General features: G+C 45.5%; 1 protein-coding gene across 3 annotated transcripts in view; it reads right to left on the bottom strand.

Annotated features, from left to right (window-relative positions):
• Positions 1-20,689, bottom strand: part of SUFU (SUFU negative regulator of hedgehog signaling) — a 129,691-nt gene that overhangs the window by 43,071 nt on the left and 65,931 nt on the right. The gene's annotated exons all lie outside the window — the stretch shown is intronic.

Here is a 20,689-nt window from a genome sequence, read left to right as displayed (position 1 = left end):
AAAACTCTAAGAAATCTACTAAAAAGCTATCAGAGAAAACAAGCTTAGCAAGATTTCAGAGCATAAGAACAATATACAAATATCACTTTTATTTCTACACTAGCAATAAATATTCTGAAAATGAAATTAAGAAAATTCCAGGAGTTCCCATCGTGGCGCAGTGGTTAACGAATCCGACTAGGAACCATGAGGTTGCGGGTTCGATCCCTGCCCTTGCTCAGTGGGTTAAGGATCCGGCGTTGCCGTGAGCTGTGGTGTAGGTTGCAGACGAGGCTCGGATTCCGAGTTGCTGTGGCTCTGGCGTAGGCCGGTGGCTATGGCTCCGATTAGACCCCTAGCCTGGGAATCTCAATATGCCGTGAAAGTGGCCCTAGAAAAGGCGGGAAAAAAAAAAAAGAAAAAGAAAATTCCATTCGCAATAGAATCAAAAAGAATACAATACTTGGGAATAAATGTAACAAAAGAGGGAGTTCCCATTGTGGCTCAGTGGGTTAAGAATCCAACATAGTGTCTGTGAGGATGTGGGTTTGATCCCTGGCCTCACTCAGTGGGTTAAGGATCCTGTGTTGCTGCAAGCTGTAGTGTAGGTTGCAGATGCAGCTTGGATCCTGTGTTGCCGAGACTGTGGTGTAGGCCTACAGCTGTAGCTCCGATTCGACCTCTAGGCCAAGAATTTCCATAAGCTGAAACTGTGGCCATAAAAAGAAAAAAATAAAAATAATTTCAAAAACCAAAATAACCACTTTAGTCCATTAGGATGGCTATTATAAAAACAAAAATAAGAGTTCCCGTCATGGCGCAGTGGTTAAGGAATCTGACTAGGAACCATGAGGTTGCGGGTTCGATCCCTGCCTTTGCTCAGTGGGTTAACGATCCGGCGTTGCCATGAGCTGTGGTGTAGGTCGCAGATGCGGCTCGGATCCCGCGTTGCTGTGGCTCTGGCATAGGCCGGTGGCTACAGCTCTGATTCGACCTCTAGCCTGGGAACCTCCATATGCCGCAGGAGCGGCCCAAGAAATAGCAAAAAGACAAAAAAAAAAGTCAGAAAATAACAAGTACTGGTGAGAATGTAGAAAAACTGGAACCCTTGTGCATCACTGGTAGGGATGTAAAAGAGTGGAACTGCTTTGGAAAACAGTTTGGTGATTCCATGAAATATTAGACATGGCGTTACCATATGACTCAGCAATTCCGCTCATATGTATATAGCCAAGAGCAATGGAGACATGTCCACGCAAAGACTTGTATGTGAATGTTCATAGGAGCATTATTCATAATAGCCCAAAAGTGGAAACAACCCAAATGTCTATCAACTAATGAATGAATTAAAACAACTAATGAATGAATAAACATTCTATACAATGGAATATTATTTGGCAATAAAACAGGCTGAAGTTTTTATACATGCCACAACATGAACCTTAAAAACATTACGCCAGGTGAGAGAAGCCATTCATAAAAGGCCATGTGTGATTCCATTTATACAGAATGTCCTGAGTCGGCTAATCTATGGAGACAGATTTGTGGTTGTATAGTCTGGGTTGCTTAAGGGGGAATGAGAAATGACTTCTGCAGAGTTGCTTTTGGGGTGATGGTTTCACAACTGTGAACTATATGGTATATGAATTCTAACTCAGTAAAGATGATTTAAAAACAAATTTTTTTTTTTTAATAGCTACAACTGCAGCATATGGAAGTTCCCAGGCCAGGGACTGAATCCCATGCTGCAGCTGTCATAACCCTGGATCCTTTAACCCACTATGCTGGGCCAGGGATCAAAACGACACTTCTGCAGTGACTGGAGCCACTGCAGTCAGGTTCTTAACTCCCTGCACCATGGCAGAAACTCTAAGATGATTTTTATTTTTTAAATTTTATTTCACTTATTTATTTTTGTTTTTTATGGCCACACCTGAGGCATATGGAAGGTCCCAGGCTAGGAGTCAAATCAGAGCTGCATCTGCTAGCCTACGTGATAGCCACAGTAATGCTAGATCTGAGCCGCACCTGCAACCTACACCACAGCTCACAGCAATGCCGGATTCTTAAGCCACCGAGCTAGGCCAGGGATCGAACCCACATTCTCATGGACACTAGTTAGGTTTGTTACCACTGAACCACAACAGAAACTCCCAAAATGAGTTTTAAAAAGAAGAAAGAGGAGTTCCCGTCATGGCGCAGCGGAAATTGAATCTGACTGGTATCCATGAGGATTGCAGGTTCGATCCCTGGCCTCACTCGGTGGGTTAAGGATCCAGTGTTGCCATGAGCTATGGTGCAGGTCGAAGGTGTGGCTCGGATCCTACGTTGCTAAGGCTATGGAGTGGGCCAATGGCTACAGCTCTCATTTGACCCCTAGACTGGGAACCTCCATGTGCTGTTGGTGCAGCCCTAAAAATAAACAAATAAAAAGAAGAAAGAATGCAGTAGGCAAAGGAGAAGGATCTTGTGGGAGAGGCAAAGTGGGAGAAGCAAGGCCAAAGGCCCTGGATTACTTGTTACCACCTCCTCAGCTAAGCAGCCTGGCCCAGGAGAAACCTGACTCATCATGCCCAGACATGACAGCATTTTATGGTCCACATGACCTAAGTGATCACCTACTCCAGCATTTCCATCTTCTGCAAATGAGAAAAGGATCCTCAAGATCACCCAAGGTGTCGTGGAGCCAGCCAGTGGAGATGAGCACACTGCAACATCTCCCAAACTGCTGAATAATCCACAACACTTGTTTGGATTTTTGACATATCTGTGTACACCTGCATTTTCCCCCATTAAATTGGCTCACTTTTTAAAAACCTAGACACATTTACTTTAAAAGAAATTTCATATCGCTGTGCTAAATAAGGAAAATAAAGAGCAAATCAATGTTGATTACCATAAAGTAGAAGGTAATTTGGTAACTTAAAAATAATTCAATGAAAACAAAGTGTTATTAATTTATAAATGATACTGTTGCCTATCCAACATTGTTAAAACGGACACAAACAAGGGTTAGAACTGTTAGAGGTTTAGAGAGTCACATCAAACTGACAAAATCAGCAGGATTGAATGAGAACTGACAACTGAAGAGAGTCCTGACTATTCACATTGAATGCCTCCTCCAGTTACCACCTAAAGTCTCTTGCTGGTTTTGGCCAACTTTGGCAGACTGGTTCACTTGCAGTTGCCTCTGCCTCTTACTAGCTGTGACCCAATCACAATCTGTAAGCCTGTTTCCGCATCTGTAAGCAGGAAGCAGCATACCTAGAGTGCTCTCCGCTGGTAGGCAATTACTCCTGTACCGGAATACAGATACTCACTCAGGTCCTAGTCCCCCTACCAGAAAACCCGGCCGGCCACAAAGCCTGTAGCTTACAGCAACTGCCAGTAGGTGGCACCATCGTTCCTGGTTTAAGAAAGAGCTGGGCCGGTTCCCTTCAGCGCCCGCCTCTATGTCTGATCTATAGAAATATACCCAAACCTGGCAGAGACTTAGGCTGGAAACAGGGAAGAGACTAGTAAAGGTTTGGAGTCATGACCTTTATTAACCAGAATTTTAACACTGATTTAAAAGTAAATGTTGTGCAAACCCACACTGTTTAAATGAAACATGAATGACGAAAAGTTCCTTTGTACAGGAGTTCCCGTTGTGGAGCAACGGAATCGGCGGTCTCCTGGGAGAGCTGGGACGCGGGTTCGATCGCCGGCGGTGGGTTGGGGATCCAGCGTGGCCGCAGCTGTGGCTTGGGTGACGACTACGGCTCGCATCTGATCCCTGGCCTGGGAACTCCACATGCCGCGGGGCGGGGGGGGGGTCAAAAATGAAAAATAATAATAATTTGGGTAGGGCTTAACTGAGGCAGCGTGGAGACACACCCCAGAGGCTGTTCCAGGACCAACACCCCGGCATAGGAGAGTGTTAAAGTCAGGAGGGGGAGAAGACAGCGTTAACTACCCACAGAAAGGTTCAGAAAGCACACTGCTAACCACCTCCCAGCCCTGCCTGGTGGGGGAACTAGACTTACTAGCTCTGCCATGGCCAAGAAATGGTCTTTCTTAACAATGAAAGAGCCCTGGTCACAGTTTTCAAGGCTGAGACAAAGCCACAATGGGCTCATTCTTGAGTCCAGCCTGGTCTTTATGCCCTGGATGCTCGGCCCCATTCTGTGCGGAGCCACCGCGGGTCTCAGCCCTCAGGCCCCACGCCCACCCCGGGGAAGCCCTCAGCCCCTTCAGAGGGGTTTTCAAATGCTAATACTGCCTCAGCTGGAGGCCCAGCTGTTCAGTCCAGTGGTTAGGGGAGCTGGACTTCTCCCTTCCTCTTGGGTTCCCTGAAGCGTCCTTACCAAGACATTAGGATGCAAATCCCTGGGACTCCACCCAAACCGCAGAGGGAGGGGCCGCCAAGGGTCTGGAGGCAGGCGTTCCAGGTGAAGCCAGAGGCTCACTTCCCATTCCCTTCCCTCTTCTTCTGCGCTCTGCCTCCGCCTACCAGGAGAAACCATCCCTGGCTATAGCCTGTTTGACAAAGCCACTGGAGGGGAAATACCATTCCAGGGTGGCCAAGAGTCCCACAACTGCTAGGTTCTGTTCTGTCCCTTGCTTGGCTGAAAGAAAGGTTTCATTCCTCAGTATTTCTTTCCCCATCAGCAAACAACTCCCAGGCAAGAACCCTTAAAAGCTGAGGAGTGGTAGGGCTGTGCAGCTTCTAACTGACCCCTCACTTGCCTGTCACCCTACGCCACCTCCCAAACATCCAACTTTAGTCATGGTGGTTTGAAGTTGGACTGGGCCGCATATAAGAGATTAGTGAAATCTAGGGAAATGGGTTGCAGAAGAAAACAACTATTGTTTGCAAAATAACTAGTGCTGGCTTTGAAGCACTGAGAAACAAATGTATTCTTTAGGAGTTCTTAATTCATCCCAACGCTGGGGGATGACTGTCTCCATTCTGTGCAGAAGTATAGGCCCAGTGGTGTTTGACACAACAGCTCAGAAAGCAATGCCCACCCCCCATGTCCAATCCCACGCAGTCAGAATCCATGTGCTTGGTCTGAGGAGAACAGGTTAATGTTTCCCGGAGCCCCAAAGAGTGGGTTTCTCATGGCTGAAGCTCAGGGCCCCATGCTCTGAAGAGGGTTACATGTGTTCCAGAGATAGAGACCAAGAGCAGGAAATCCAGCTGAATTGTGGCAGGTGGCAAATGGGTGGCAGCTGGTCTGTAAGAGGTGTTTTAGGGAGTGCAGGAAGATGGGAGGCAGCCCAAAGCAGGCTGGGAGACTGCAGCCTGTCAACTCTAAGGTCAAACTTCTGAACAATGGAGTAGCCATTACCATCTCTCAAGAAGCAGTCTCCATCCTCCTCACCTTCTTGGTGCCCACAAATCACTGTGACAACAAAGGCACAAGTGTCCTATATGAAGACACAGAACTGGTTCCTAGGAGGGCTAAACAGTTCTCCTCTGACATGACAGATGTTCCAGATACGCCCCCAGCAACACAGACTGTTGTGACAGACAGGGAAGGGTCGAGTAACCCATCCTGTCTCCACAAAGTCCCAGGATGAAACCAACAGCCTGGATGGGGAGATTCTGGCAATGGCCTCACCCCCTCTCCTTTCTGAGGAGGCCGACTGTGGGCTGCTGGACCTGGGCCCAAAGAAGGCTTCCTCCGAGATTGGAAGAGAGACCCTTTTAAAGTCAACTGAAGGCCCACAAACCCAAATATACTTACAGGGGCAGGAACACAAGTCTGCACAGGCCCAGGAAGCCTCATGACGGCCCAGCAAGAGGAGGAGACAACCCAGAAGCTTTGCCGAGGGAACCAGGCCTGGCTGAGGTGGTCAAGGAGGTTAAGTTTAGAGTCAGTGCCATTGGCCTCTGCTCAGACCAGATGCTCCTAATTGGGGCCACTTAGCCTGCCCGCTGCCCCCACTGGATCCTCACATAATCCTGTCCTAATTTCTAAGCCCAGTTGCTCTCTCCTTGCCCTAAGCCAAGCTCTGGGGGTGGGAGGGGGGCTGTGTGTGCCTCACCTATTTGTTTTGTGGTCTGTTTCTAGAAATGAAGAGCCTACCAAATTTTAGGAGATCATAGGGTGTAGGATAGCCTGATTTCACTGTCACAGATTACATTTCTGGAGATTTTCTCATACTCCAGGCATCACACAGAGGGCACTGCCCTCATTGTCTTAGCACCCTTAGACCCAGAGCCTCCTCAGGGCCTCCTCTACCTCCACCCAACAGCACACACACAGGAAGGGCACAAACCTTCTCACTGGGAGAGATGAGTTCTTACCTGCTCCTGGTGACTGTAACTCTCCTTCCTCCAGGATCTAAATAAAGCCATGAATGAACACTTCCCTGTCCATGCTCCCGACTCCCCACCCCAAGCCAAAGCTAAGAGTTCCCTTCAGAGCCTTGCAGCCGAGGGGAGGCACGTGCAGCCGCCCTAGGAACTCTGGAAGGCAGCTGAGAGCAACACATGTGTACATCACATAGGAGCAAAAAAATAAATGTTTGAGGAATTCTCCTTGAGCCCTCGGTGCTCTAAGGAGAGGATAAGATTGAGATACTCGAGGAGTTCCTGTCATGGCTCAGAGGTTAACGAATCTGACTAGGAACCATGAGGTTGCGGTTTGATCCCTGGCCTTGCTCAGTGGGTTAAGGATGTGGCGTTGCCGTGAGCTGTGGTGTAGGTCGCAGATGCGGCACGGATCTCACGTTGCTGTGGCTCTGGTGTAGGCCGGCGGCTACAGCTCCAATTAGACTCCCTAGCCTGGGAGCCACCCTAGAAAAGGCAAAAAAAAAAGACTGAGATACTCAAGCTGGCACAAGACTACAGAATCCGACACCCCTGCACAGCAGACAAGATGCTTGTAGCGAAGGAGACCCCAGGAGCATGATTACATGGTGGCCCCACTGCAGCATTTCAAAGCAAACTCCTCCAAAGAAAGCCAAGACAGGAGTCTGTCTTTAAGAAAGAAAAACCAAACCAAACCAAAAAACAACACACAAACAGCATGTGGAGGAGGGAGAGAGACCAATTCTCTGTATGTGTGTTAATGAGTTTTCGTGGCCCGCAGGCAAAGTTCTTTGTATCTGGGTTGGTGGCCTGCACAGTGGCCCATTCCCAAGCTTCTCCAACCTGGTCAAGGGGTAGAATCAAGAATGAAAGCCCTATCCCACCTTTGCAAAGTCCTGAAGGCAGCTTCATGACTGAAGAGTGAATCTGAGTGGTTAGAGAGTCCCTCAACTAGTTTTGTCTGATGTGATTCCGGCTCAGTGTGGCTGCAAGGCAGTGGCATGGGAAGTGTCTCCTGCTTGATTAAGTCAAGAAGAGCAAGAGGAGACGTGTCTGTTCTCACAAAACTGAAGGGAAACAGAAAGGATATTCCTTCTAGGTTTTGCCCAGAATCCCACGAATTGCCAAGGATTAGACAGCCAGTCCAAGGAGACTCAAAACTGTTTCCCTGTGTATTTTCTCAACCACCTCCAGCTCGCCCCTTCCTGTGCCCCCTCCCCCAAAAGCCACAAACTCAAAGGCAAACAGTGCAGGGAAGGAAGACACCTTTTATAAGCAGAGAAACTCAGCAAAGCTCCCACAGGGGAGGCAGGAGGCAGGCAGGCCTCACCCGAAAACGAGTCTCAGGACTGGCTCCCTAGCAGGCAGGGGTGCTGCCCCAGAAGCCAAACGCGCATCCCAGACACTGGCGTGGTGTCTGCAGCACAGGGCTCGGCAGGACCCCCTCATTCTCCCCGCCGCCATGACAGGGATGCTGAGGACCTTGCCTGCAAAGAGAGCTTGCACGGGCCTACTGGCCACGGCTTGCAACTGTCACCATTCAAATCCTGTGCATTCATCTAGTATAGGCCTTGACTCCTAAGCTGGCAGATGCTTCCGCTTCTCTTTTAAAGCAGCTCCATCTGTTTAGGCTCTGGCCACTCTTCTGCCCAGAGGCCCATAACTACACAAAACCTGAGTTCTCACTCTCCGGAGCCGGCAGAGAGAACCTGCTACTTACATGCAGGGCAGATTCCAAGCTCCTTTGTTCTGAAAGCCAAAATAACTAAAAATGTTTAAACTTGCAAGTCGCTACATACATTTCAACCCCTCAAAATGCCAGGGGATGCTCCGAAGCTTTAAAATCAAGCACATGCTTCTACTCCTTCCACCTTTTTTGTGAAGGCACTAGTTAAATCCACAAAGAAAATCCATTTAGTTGCCAGAAAAATATAAACTAACAGTCATTCTGGAAGGCCACATGGCAGAATCTATTAATAAAAAAGATACAATCCCTTTGACTTAATCAAAGATGCTACTTCTTAGCATCTACCCTAGAGCAAAACATGTTCACAAGGAGGAATGAACAAGGAAGCTTACAGCATCTGTGCACTGTGTGTGAAACTAGGAAAACTAGGAAAATGGGAGTTCCTGTCGTGGCCCAGCAGAAATGAATCTGAAGAGTATCTATGAGGATGCAGGTTCGATCCCTGCCCTTGCTCAGTGGGTTAAGGATCCGGCGTTGCCGTGAGCTGTGGTGTAAGGTGCAGACGTGGCTTGGATCTGGTGTTGCTATGGCTCTGGCATAGGCCAGCGGCTACAGCTCTGATCCAACTCCTAGCCTAGGAACCTCCATATGCCGCAAGTGGGGCCCTAAAAAAGAAAAAAGAGAGAAACTAGGAAAACAGAAACTACATAAAAGTGCATTACTAGGAGAAGGATTAAATGATGGCCTTGCCATATCACCAAATCACAGGCAACGGTAAAAAAGAATTAGGTAAATCTCCATATATTGACATGGATAGATCTCCAAGGTGTACTATTATTTGAAAAATCCAACTGTGAAGAACAGTTCACTTTCACTTAAGAAAACAAAAAACGAAAAACCAAACTCTTTCTTTGGGTATCTAGAAGAAGGTGAATACTAAAAAAAGTCCAGATGGCTACAGATACATGGCCCCCCTTAGGGAGGGGCCTGAAATTGGGTCACGTGATCAAGGAGGACTTTGACTTTTTTTTCCCTTTTTAGGGCTGCACCTGTAGCATATGGAAATTCCCAGGCTAGGGGTCGAATCCCAGCTACAGCTGCTGGCCTCCGCCACCGCCACAGCAACACCAGATCTGAGCTGCATCTGTGACCTACACCACAGCTCATGACAACGCCGGATCCTTAACCCACTGAGCGAGGCCAGGGATTGAACCTGACACCTCATGGTTCCTGATGGGATTTGTTTCTGCTGCGCCACAATGGGAACTCTTTTTTTTTTTTTTTGCTGGGGGGGGGTGTCTTCTTGACACGTCACCAGTGGCACTTTCACCATCTAAGCTTTTAACTTCTTAAACAAATGCCCCACTTTCTCCTAAATTAACCAGACTGATGATGTTGCTCCTCTTGCCACAGACTTCAGACTTTTCCAGTTTATTTTTCGTCTTGATCAGTTAGATAAAAGCAACACCCTTTCTCTCCCTTGCAATTTTTGCTCTTGGTCCTACTTCTGTACATTGTTTCTTATTGGCATTTTTAGCATTCTAATGGCTTTGCAGCTGCGGGTAGACACTGCCCCTGAAAATTTTAAAATCTAGAGGCACAGCTATAGACCAACAACCTGACAGGCCCAGGCACAGATGACCACACATACATGCTGTTCTCATTTGTTCAGGTAGACAGAGCTGATGTGCTTCTGCTCTGAACAAAGCTGCATTTGTATCTCTGAGCATTTCTGAGCCAAAGAACTTTAGCATAGCCCTCATTCTGCCTAAATTCCAAAGACGAAGGGCATTCTGCCCCTTTGCAGACGTCTGGAAATCTGGAGCGGCCCACTAACTCTAGGATATAGCTTTTCGTGTTGTTGTCATTTTGTGTTTGCTTTCAGACTGGAGAGAGTTGTGTTCTTGGCAGGTACAGGCTAGGGAGGTGCAGACAAAATACCCATCTTTGTTTTTTCTTCAGGAGGGAGGATGGTGAAGACAGAATGTGGCTCTGGCACCTTTCAGGAGAAGAACCTGGATCAACCCTGGCCCTGCGTTTCCAGCTAACAGGAAGATAGAAACCTTTTGGAGCCAGGAAGAAGTTAAGTAGATCAAAACCAAAAGTCTTAAGTGCTGTCCTCATTACAGAAAACAAGTCTACGCTCATAGGGACCATGAGCTCAAATGTAAGCAAGAGTGGCACCATTCAAGGGCAGGCCTGGGGTGGAGCTCAGGGTTTCACCCCAGTACTCTCAGGAAGAAGCCGCTGCAGCGTGAGTCACTAGATTCAGTCTGGCAGCAGGGGAAGCTGATGAATCAATCGAACAAAACCAACAAACTTCAATCCTTCTTGCCAGCCACCAACCATATTGAAATAGGAGGAAGGAAAAGCATAAGGCAGAGAGGTAACCTGAGCACTAGAGCAAAAACACTTCTCTAAAGTTACTTGAGGTAAGTTTTACAGGAAAGGCAGATTAAATGTGTGGTTCCTTTCCTTTATTTGCCAGTCTTCAGAATAATAAATCGTCATCTTCTAAAGATGATCTATTAAGTTTTATGCGGTCGGGCTTTTCATTACTATGAACACATGGATTTTAAGACATCGGCTGTGTTTCAATCACCGCAATTTTTATTAATACTTATGTTGTCACCTCTTTGACAGTATCAGTCTTTTTTTTAATCAACCTTTTATTTATTTACTTTTAATGATTTTTGTTTTTTCCATTATAGCTGGTTTACAGTGTTCTGTCAATTTTCTATGGTACAGCAGGGTGACCCAGTCACACATACATGCATACATCCTTTTTTCTCACATTATCATGCTCCATCATAAGTGACTAGGTATAGTTCCCAGTGCTAGACAGCAGGTTCTCATTGCTTATTCATTCCAAAGGCAATGGTTTGCATCTATTAACCTCAAATTCCCTATCCATCCCACTCCCTTCCCCTGCTCCTTGGCAACCATGAGTCTGTTCTCCAAGTCCATGATTTTCTTTTCTGTGGAAAGGTTCATTTGTGCTGTATGTTAGATTCCAGATATAGGTGATATCATATGGGATTTGTCTTTCTCTTTCTGACTTCACAGAAGAAGTCTTTACAATCGACTCCTGAGTCTGTGATAAGACTTCTACCATCTTTGGTAGCTTGTTTTCTAATATAAAAAGATGCTGTAGGCTTATCTTATATATTTTCTATCCTGGATCTAGAATCAGTCACTTCTCCAAAAAGCCCTGATTTCTTTTTAAACTTTTTTTTTTTCCTTTTTGGGGCCACATCTGCAGCATATGGAAATTCCCAGGCTAAGGGTCAAATTGGAGCTGCAGCTGCCAACCACAGCCACAGCAGTGCCAGGTTCGAGCTGCATCTGTGATCTATGCCAAAGCTTGTGGAAACGTGGGATCCTTAACCCACTGGGCAAGGCCAGGGATTGAACCTGCAACCTCATGGAGACTAGTCGGGTTCTTAACCCACTGAGCCACAAAGGGAACTCCCTGATTTATTTTACTTTTTTTTATTAAAAAAAATTGTTTATTTATTTTTGTCTTTTTTTTAGGGCCACACCTTTGGCATATGGAAATTCCCAGGTTAGGGGTTGAATCAGAGCTGTAGCTGCCTGCCTACACCACAGCAATGCCAGATACGGGCCGTATCTGGGACCTACACCACAGCTCACAGCAACACCAGATCCTTAACCCATTGAGCAGGGCCAGGGATGGAACTGGCATCCTCATGGATACTAGTTGGGTTCATTAACGCTGAGCCACTACAGGAACGCCTCCTGATTTCTTTTAATGAGAAATAGTATATAGTGACCATGATCTGGACCTAGAAGTGCCTACTGCTACTAGGTTGATTACAGTCTCAAGATTTTTTCTTTTACTGAAGAGATAAAACATATTTTTTAAAAGAAAAAAAAAAAAAAACCACATCTCAAGTTTATCCTGATATTTCCAGTTAAAATTTAAGAATACATTTTAATTTATTTGATTTTATATTTGTATTTTTCTCATGCTGAAATCTTATTTTCTAACATAATTATTTGCATTATCCTATTTATACACATATACTAGTTTCAGAATAATAGAGCCAGTATTATTATTTTTATTTTTATTTTATTTTTTTGCTTTTTAGGGTGGAACATTCAGCTTATGGAGGTTCCCAGGCTAGGAGTTGAATCGGAGCCACAGCTGCCAGCCTACACCATGGCTACAGCAACATGGGATCCGAGCAGCGTCTGTGACCTACACCACAGCTCACGGCAACGCCAGATCCTTAACCTACTGAGTGAGGCCAGGGATGGGATCCGAAACCTCATGGTTCCCAGTCAGATTGTTTCCGCTGCACCACAATGAGAACTCCCAGAGCGCCAATATTATTATTAAGTCGGGTTCTTAACCCACTTAGCCACAAAGGGAATTCCCTGATTTATTTTACTTTTACATCCACGTTGTTGTGCAACCAATCTCCAGAACTCTTTTTTTTTTTTTGCAAACTGAAACTTTGAAGCTATTAAACAACTCCTCATTTTCCCCTCCCCCCAGCCCTTGGCAACCACCATTCTAATTTCCATTTCTATGACTTTAACTATTCCGGGTACCACATATAAATGGACTCATACAATCAATATTTGTCTTTTTGTGATGGGCTTACTTCACTTAGCACATTCTCAAGGTTCATCCACAATGCAGCATGTGTCCGAATTCCCCTCTTAAGACCATATCATTTTCTTTTTTTTTTGTCTTTTGTCTTTTTTGTTGTTGTTGTTGTTGCTATTTCTTGGGCCGCTCCCGCGGCATATGGAGATTCCCAGGCTAGGGGTCGAATCGGAGCTGTAGCCACCGGCCTACGCCAGAGCCACAGCAACACGGGATCCGAGCCACGTCTGCAACCTACACCACAGCTCACGGCAACGCCGGATCGTCAATCCACTGAGCAAGGGCAGGGACCGAACCCGCAACCTCATGGTTCCTAGTCGGATTCGTTAACCACTGCGCCACGACGGGAACTCCCAAGACCATATCATTTTCTACTGTATTTTTCATCCCATTTTGTCTATCCATTCAACTGTTGACAGGTGCTTGGGTTGCTTCCATCTTTGGCTATTGTGAATAATGTAGCTATGACCATGGGTATACAAACATCTCTGAGACCTTGCTTTTCTTTCTTTTTTTTTTTGTCTTTTTGCCATTTCTTGGGCCACTCCCTCGGCATATGGAGGTTCCCAGGCTAGGGGTCCAATAGGAGCTGTAGCCACCCGCCTATGCCAGAGCCAGAGCAACACAGGATCTGAGCCGGGTCTGCGACCTACACCACAGCTCACGGCAATGCCGGATCATTAACCCACTGAGCAAGGGCAGGGGTCGGACCCGCAACCTCATGGTTCCTATGGGATTCGTTAACCACTGCGCCACGACGGGAACTCCGAGAACTTGCTTTTCAATTCTTTTGCTATACATCCAGAAATGGAATTGCTCGATCATACAGTAATTCTATGTATAAGTCTTTGAGAAACTGCTGTACTGTTTTCCACAGTGGCTGCAGCATTTTACATTCCTACCAGCAATGCATAAAATTTCGTTTCTCTACATTCTTGTCAACACTTATTGTCTTCTGATTTTATTTTATTTTATTTTATTTTATTTTATTTTATTTTATTTTATTTGTCTTTTCTAGAGCTGCACCTGCGCCATATGGAGGTTCCCAGGCTAGGGGTCCAATTGGAGCTGTAGCTGCCGGCCTATGCCACAGCAACACGGTATCTGAGCCGCATCTGCAACCTATACCACAGCTCACAGAAACGCCAGATCCTTAACCCACTGAGCAAGGCCAGAGATCGAACCTGAAACCTCATGGTTCCTAGTCGGATTCGTTAACCACTGTGCCATGAATGGGAACTCCTGATTTTTTTTTTTCAGTTGCCATCCTGATGGGTATGAGGCCCAATCAAATGATTCTGAGTTAATTAAAAAGGAGGTTATCTTTGGTGTACTTGACTGAATCGGGTCAAAACCCTTAAAAAAAAAAAAAAAAAAAGCACTGTACACCCCCCCCCCCCCAGAGACTCTGCACTGCTGGCTTTAAGGAAGCAAGCTGCCTTCAATCCTATAGCCACAAGGAAAGGAATTCTGCCAAGGACCTGAGGGAACTTGGAAGTGATCCCTCCCCAGTAGAGCCTCCGAGTAAGAAATGAGCCTGCAACCAGATATCAGCCTTGTGAGACCCTAAGCAGAGGGCCCAGCAAAGATGTGCCCAGACCACTGACCCAAAGAAACTAATAATAAATGTGTTGTTTTAAACCATTAATTTTGTGATAATCTCTTATAGCACAGAAAACTAACACAAGAAAAATGTCCATTTTGTTTTGTTTTGTTTTGTTTTTTTCCTAAAAGGGCCACACCCACAGTATATGGAAGTTCCCAGGCCAGGGTTCCAATCAGAGCAGTAGCTGCCAGCCTACACCACAGCCACAGCCACAGCCACTGCCAGATCCTTAACCCACTGAGCAAGGCCAGGGATGAAATTCATATCCTCATGGATACTAGTGGTTTCATAACCCACTGAGCACAACGGGAACTCATGGTTTCTGTTTTGTAATTACATAAAATTTACATGGGTCCAAGTTATAAATCTAAAAACGAAGTATATTCAGAGAAGCCTGGCCTCCCATCCCCTTTATTCTGTTCCCTCCTTCTCCCCTAGATAACCATTTAAAAAACATGATGGTTTGTCCTTCCATTAAAAAATATAAAGGAAAACAGGTCTTCTTATGTAAATAACATAATACATACTTTTCTCCACATTGCTTTTTTCTTTTTTCAAGATTGTAATGGCCATAGTTTTATTTTGGTCACAACATTATCACATATTTGATTTTTTTTTTGGTCTTTTTTTTGCTATTTCTTGGGCCGCTCCTGCGGCATATGGAGGTTCCCAGGCTAGGGGTCGAATCAGAGCTGTAGCCACCAGCCAACGCCAGAGCCACAACAACGCGGGATCTGAGCCGCGTCTGCAACCTACACCACAGCTCATGGCAACGCCGGATCGTTAACACACTGAGCAAGGCCAGGGATCGAACCCGCAACCTCATGGTTCCTAGTTGGATTTGTTAACCACTGTGCCATGACGGGAACTCCACATATTTGATTTTATATACCTGAATATTCAGTAACTTTTTAGGCAATATGAAAAAGAAAGTTTTTTTGACTCATTTGTCTGCCTTATTTTTATTTTTTTATTTTTTTTGGCCATGCCTGTGGAAGTTCCCAGGCCAGGGGTCAAACCCGTGCCACAGCAGTGACAACACCAGATCCTTAACCCTTGGCCACTAGGGAACTCCTTGCCTGTTGTTTCAAATGACAACTCTGAGGACACTGCACAGGCATTCTCGATGAGGCAGTTCCACTGATTACCCCATCAACATTATCATTATTACCACCAACTATTTTGTTGCACAGATAGAATGATGAGTATTCTATTCCCAAACATAACTTCTTTTTTTTTTGCCATTTCTTGGGCCGCTCCCACGGCATATGGAGGTTCCCAGGCTAAGGGTCTAAACGGAGCCAGAGCCACTGGCTTACGCCAGAGCCACAGCAACACAGGATCCGAGCTGCATCTGCAACCTACACCACACCTCACGGCAACGCCGGATCCTTAACCCACTGAGGAAGGCCAGGGATCGAACCCGCAGCCTCATGGTTCCTAGTCGGATTCGTTAACTACTGAGCCACGACGGGAACTTCCATAACTTCTTAATGTATATCGAAATATCTGAAATACAATGGTTGGATTTATACTTTTTTTTTTTTTCTTTTTTGGCCACCCTATGGCTGATGGAGTGCCCAGGACAGAGATCAGATCTGAGCCATAGTTGCAACCTACATCACAGCTGCGGCAATGCCAGATCCTTTAACCCACTGCCCTGGGCCAGGGATTGAACCTGCATCCTGGTGCTGCAGAGAGGCTGCCCATCCTATTGTGGCGTAGTGCGAGCTCCTGGGTTTATACCTTTTAAGAGACATCTTGCTAAAAGAGTATCTTCTACCTACATGACCAAGACCATCAATTTATAAACCAGGCTGTACGAATTACAAGAAAGACTGTAGTTAGTGTCTATACTTGACCTTGTGGTAAACGTACTATTTTACAGCCCCAATTAATACCTTCTTTGCATGCATTTTACATGTAATTTTGTAGACTTTTCCCTCTCTGACCCCAGGCTTGGCCAGGGGACTTACTTTGGCCAATGGGACAGCAGCAAACACAAGCAGAGGCCTGACAAAGCACGCACATATTTCCATGTCTTCTCATGGACCCGCTGCTGATGTGAGAGGATGCCTGCAACTAATTATTACAAATACGTAGTTTCAAATATGTTTTAAAAAATGCTTCAATTAGTAGCCATTTGTGAATGTCTTTTCCTATTTTTGTTCGTATGTCTGGGATTCTTAGACATGAGATTGCTGTATCAAAGGGTAAACAGATATGTATTTTGCTGGACAGTGATATGTTCTCTTCCACAGACAGCACTATTTTGCATCCCACCATGAACATGGTGGAAGTGCCTGATTCTTCATAGCTTTTTGGCAACAGGGTATGTGATCAAACTTGGATCTCTGCCAAACTGACAAGTGAGAAGTGGTATCTTAGGGTCATTTACCTTGCATTTTTCTTCTTCTTCTTTTTTTTTTTTTTTTTTTTTTGCTTTTTAGGGCTGCACCTGTGGCATATGGAGGTTCCCAGATTATGGGTCAGATCAGAGCTACAGCTGCCAGCCTACACCACAGCTATAGCAACACAGGATCCGAAACATGTCTGCGACTTATACCACAGCTCATGGCAACGCCGGATCCTTAACCCACTGAGCAAGGTCAGGGATCGAACCTTCATCCTCATGGATGCTAGTCAGATTCGTTAACCACTGAGCCATGACAGGAACTCCTGCATTTTTCTTCTTTTGAAACAAATATCTTTCATGTGTTTATGGGACACTTGCTTGAAACATCAACTTTTAACCCGGAGAGCTTTTTGGTTGGCCTCATCTCTAGCAACTCCTAAAAAAGATAAATTAATAGAACACTGACTTCTCTTAGCTCTGTCACAGTGAAAATGCCACTCAGCACTGATGAGTTTTCTCCTACCAGTCAGGGGGACAAAGAGTCGCCCCAAATGTATTATGTCTTCATTCACGGCAGAAACAGAGCCCTGAATGAAAAGTCTCCATGTAATGGTACTTCTCTTTATTTTCTGATACATTTTCCTTTGCTGTGTAACCTTAGACAAATCACTTAACTTCTCTGCATCTGTTTCCTTATGTATCAAAACATAATACTGTCTACCTTGCAGGGTAGGTTTTAGAATCAAATAAGAGAATTAAAAATATGTGAAAATTGCCTTGCGATGGAAGTACTGCACAAATTAAATAACTGTTATTCATCTGAAAGATTCTACCACTGGAAAACACAGCCACTGTTTACAAGTAAAAGAACAAAGGCAGAGGGCGCAGTGGGAGGTAAGATGCTGAGCATCTATCCCCTGCCGCAGAGCAGACAGCTTCCTTAGGGAGCGGGATCTAATTTTCAGCTCAGGAAATGAACCCCCCCCTTCCATAGTTTATATCAAGAAGCACAGCTACAGTATTTATGGGTGTTCTCAGGGATCACCCAGCTGGGTCAGACTGAGAGGGGCCTGGAACAGAAAGCTCGAAGAGAGGGGAGGAGGCAGACTGTTTGCAGGAAGCCAGACCAGAGCACAGCAGAGCTGTCAGAAGCTGGATTAGAAGAAAACAAGCACGATCTAAGGGGCCTGTGGGTTCATTGGTTTGAGTTCCCACATCACCAACCTAAGACCCGATGCTTAAAGCCTCTCTCCTTACAGCCAGACTCGACTAGGACAGCTTCTGAGATGGGGGGTCTATTGCTTCCCGAGGTCTAGCCATGTTAGGAGATGCTTCCACATCCAAAGAAGAGCCAAGAGTCTTCTAATTCTCTCCTCTGAATAATAAAGAAAAGTCAAATCCCTCTTCCATATGGCAAGACCGCAGATATTTTTAAAACACCTATGTGGGGAGTTCCCATCGTGGCTCAGTAGTTAACGAATCCGACTAGGAACCATGAGGTTGCGGGTTCGGTCCCTGCCCTTGCTCAGTGGGTTAACGATCCGGCGTTTCGTGAGTTATGGTGTAGGTTGCAGATGCGGCTCAGATCCAGCGTTGCTGTGGCTCTGGCGTAGGCCGGTGGCTGCAGCTCCGATTCAACCCCTAGCCTGGGAACCTCCATATGCCGAGGGAGCGGCCCAAGAAATAACAAAAAAAGACGAAATAAATAAATAAATAAATAAATAAATAAATAAATAAAACACCTATGCGGGGTCATAGTTCAACACTGCCCACACCTCATCCCAAAGGCTTTTCTTCTTCCAGCTAAAATGTTTCCAGTTACCTCACCTTTAAAGCCATTCCTCACAGACAATGGTTTATGGAGCTTTTGCCAGTCTGAAAGCCACCCTTCTCTGGATACACTCTGAGCTGTCAATGCCCCCCATGGAATGTGACATCCCGGAAGGGCTGCTGGATCGAGGATGGAACATGATGCAGAAAACTGAGTTCTGAGTATAGGCGTAGAGACCAGACCTCTAGCTGTCCATGCGTCTGCCCAAATACTTCCAAAGTTTCCCACCCATCAGCTGTGGGAGATAACCATTCTGGCTGATCTGGTTATTGGAAGAGGCAGCAGTAAATTATGAGTGGTAATAGTTTGGTACGTGGGCCAGACTCCTTGCCCGGACATTTCTTCCTGCGTTGGAGGGATGGAGTGAGGACTAAGTCAGGAGGGTGAGCTTGGAAGTGCGTAGCTGGGCTTTCTGAGATTCACCCCGTATCAAAGAACTCCTTTAACATTAGAATAAAGCCAGCCTTGAAGTTACTAAATACTGGACGATTCCTGTGACTCATTTTGTGGACCTCAGAGGCTACGAAGTGCTTCTTTGGTGCCTGGACTGCCAGCTGGCCATGACTACAGGTGAGAGAACACAGTGGCAGTGACGGCCAGGGGCCACCCAGTGTCATAGAATCATCTTCATAGAGGACGGCCATGAAGCAAAATAAGGAGACCTCGTGACCCAGAAATTGCACTTTAGAAATGTTATCTGAGATCACGGAACATGGTTGCCAAGACGTACATACCCAGATGCTCCTTAGAGTATTGTTTAAAGTGGGGAAAGCTGGAAACTATCCGTGAGTTCATCAAGAAAGGTCTGTTTATACTGGAGGAGTTTGTTATCTTACTATTTGAGATACTGTGATAGAATAAGAAATACGTATTTTGGGTTTTGTCCCTGGCTCTTAGAACTCCTAAAACCTTCATCATTTCTTAAGCAGAATGGTGCTAAAAGCATCTTTTGCTCTTCATCTTTGAACCCAGTTTTTGACACAGGAACTCCTAAAATCCCTTGGAATTTCCTGGAGGATAGCAGCATCTTTTGTTCTAATAAGGTGACTCTTGGTGAGATCCTGGATAGCTTCAGAATGGGGGCTGGTCTTTGAAAGAGTCAAGCCATAATTAGAAGCTTGGAACATTCAGCCTCATCCCTACCCTCCAGGAAGGGGAAAGGCTCTGGAAACTGACTTAATAATTGATCATGTCTATGTGATAAAGCCTTGATAAGAGAGTATGGGATTGAGAGACCTTCTGGGTTGGTGACCTTGGGGAGGTGCTGGGAGCATGGCACACCTGGAGAAGGCATGGAAGTTCTGGGCCCCTTCCCACATACCATGCTCTGTGCATATCTTCCATCTGGTTGTTCCTGAGTAGCATCCTTTCTATCTTTGTTTTTACTCAGATATAATTGAAATATAACATTACATTTGTTTTGGGTGTATAACACAATGGTTCAACATCTGTATATATTACAAAATGATCACATTAAGTCCAGTTAATATCACCCATCACCATACATTGTAACAAAATTTGTTTTTCTTCTGATGAGAACTTTTAATATCTCTTTTAACAACTTTCAAATATACAGTATTATTAACTATGGTTACCATGTTGTATAATATATCCCCATGACTTATTTTTTATTTTTTTGCTTTTAAGGGCCACACCCACGGCATATGGAGGTTCTCAGGCTAGGGGTCCAATTGGAGCTACAGCTGCCGGCCTACACCACAGCTCACGGCAACGCCGGATCCTCAATCTAGTGAGTGAGGCCAGGGATCAAATCTGTGTCCTGATGGTTCCTAGTCGGATTCGTTTCCACTGTGCCATGAAGGGAACTCCCTTATTTATTTTATAACTGGAAGTTTGTACCTTCTGACCACCTTAACCCATTTCACCCATTCTTCAAACCCCTGCCTCCAACAGTTACTAATATGTTCTCTGTATCTGTGAGTGGTTTTTTTTGGGGGGGGTAGGGGGTTGGTTCCATATATAAGTGAGATCCTACCATCTGATACATTTCTCTTATAATATCCTCAAGATCCACCCATGTTATTGCAAATGGCAAGATTTCTTCCTTTTTTATGGCTGAACAACACTTCACTGTACATATGCACCACATTTTCTTCACTTATTCATCTACCGATGGACACTTAGGTTGCTTCCATGTCGTAAATAATGCTGCAACTGAGTTGTATCCTGTTATAATAAGCCAGTCATCTGAGTTCTGTGAGCTGTTACGGCAAATTATCAAACCCTAGAAGAGGGTCATGGGAATCTCAATTTATAGACAGTTGGTCAGAAG

The sequence above is a fragment of the Phacochoerus africanus genome, chromosome 15, assembly GCF_016906955.1.
Source record: "Phacochoerus africanus isolate WHEZ1 chromosome 15, ROS_Pafr_v1, whole genome shotgun sequence".
In the NCBI taxonomy this organism is placed as follows: Eukaryota; Metazoa; Chordata; class Mammalia; order Artiodactyla; family Suidae; genus Phacochoerus; species Phacochoerus africanus.
Note: the sequence above shows the minus strand (reverse complement) of the source record. Positions and strands in the feature narration are given on the sequence as shown.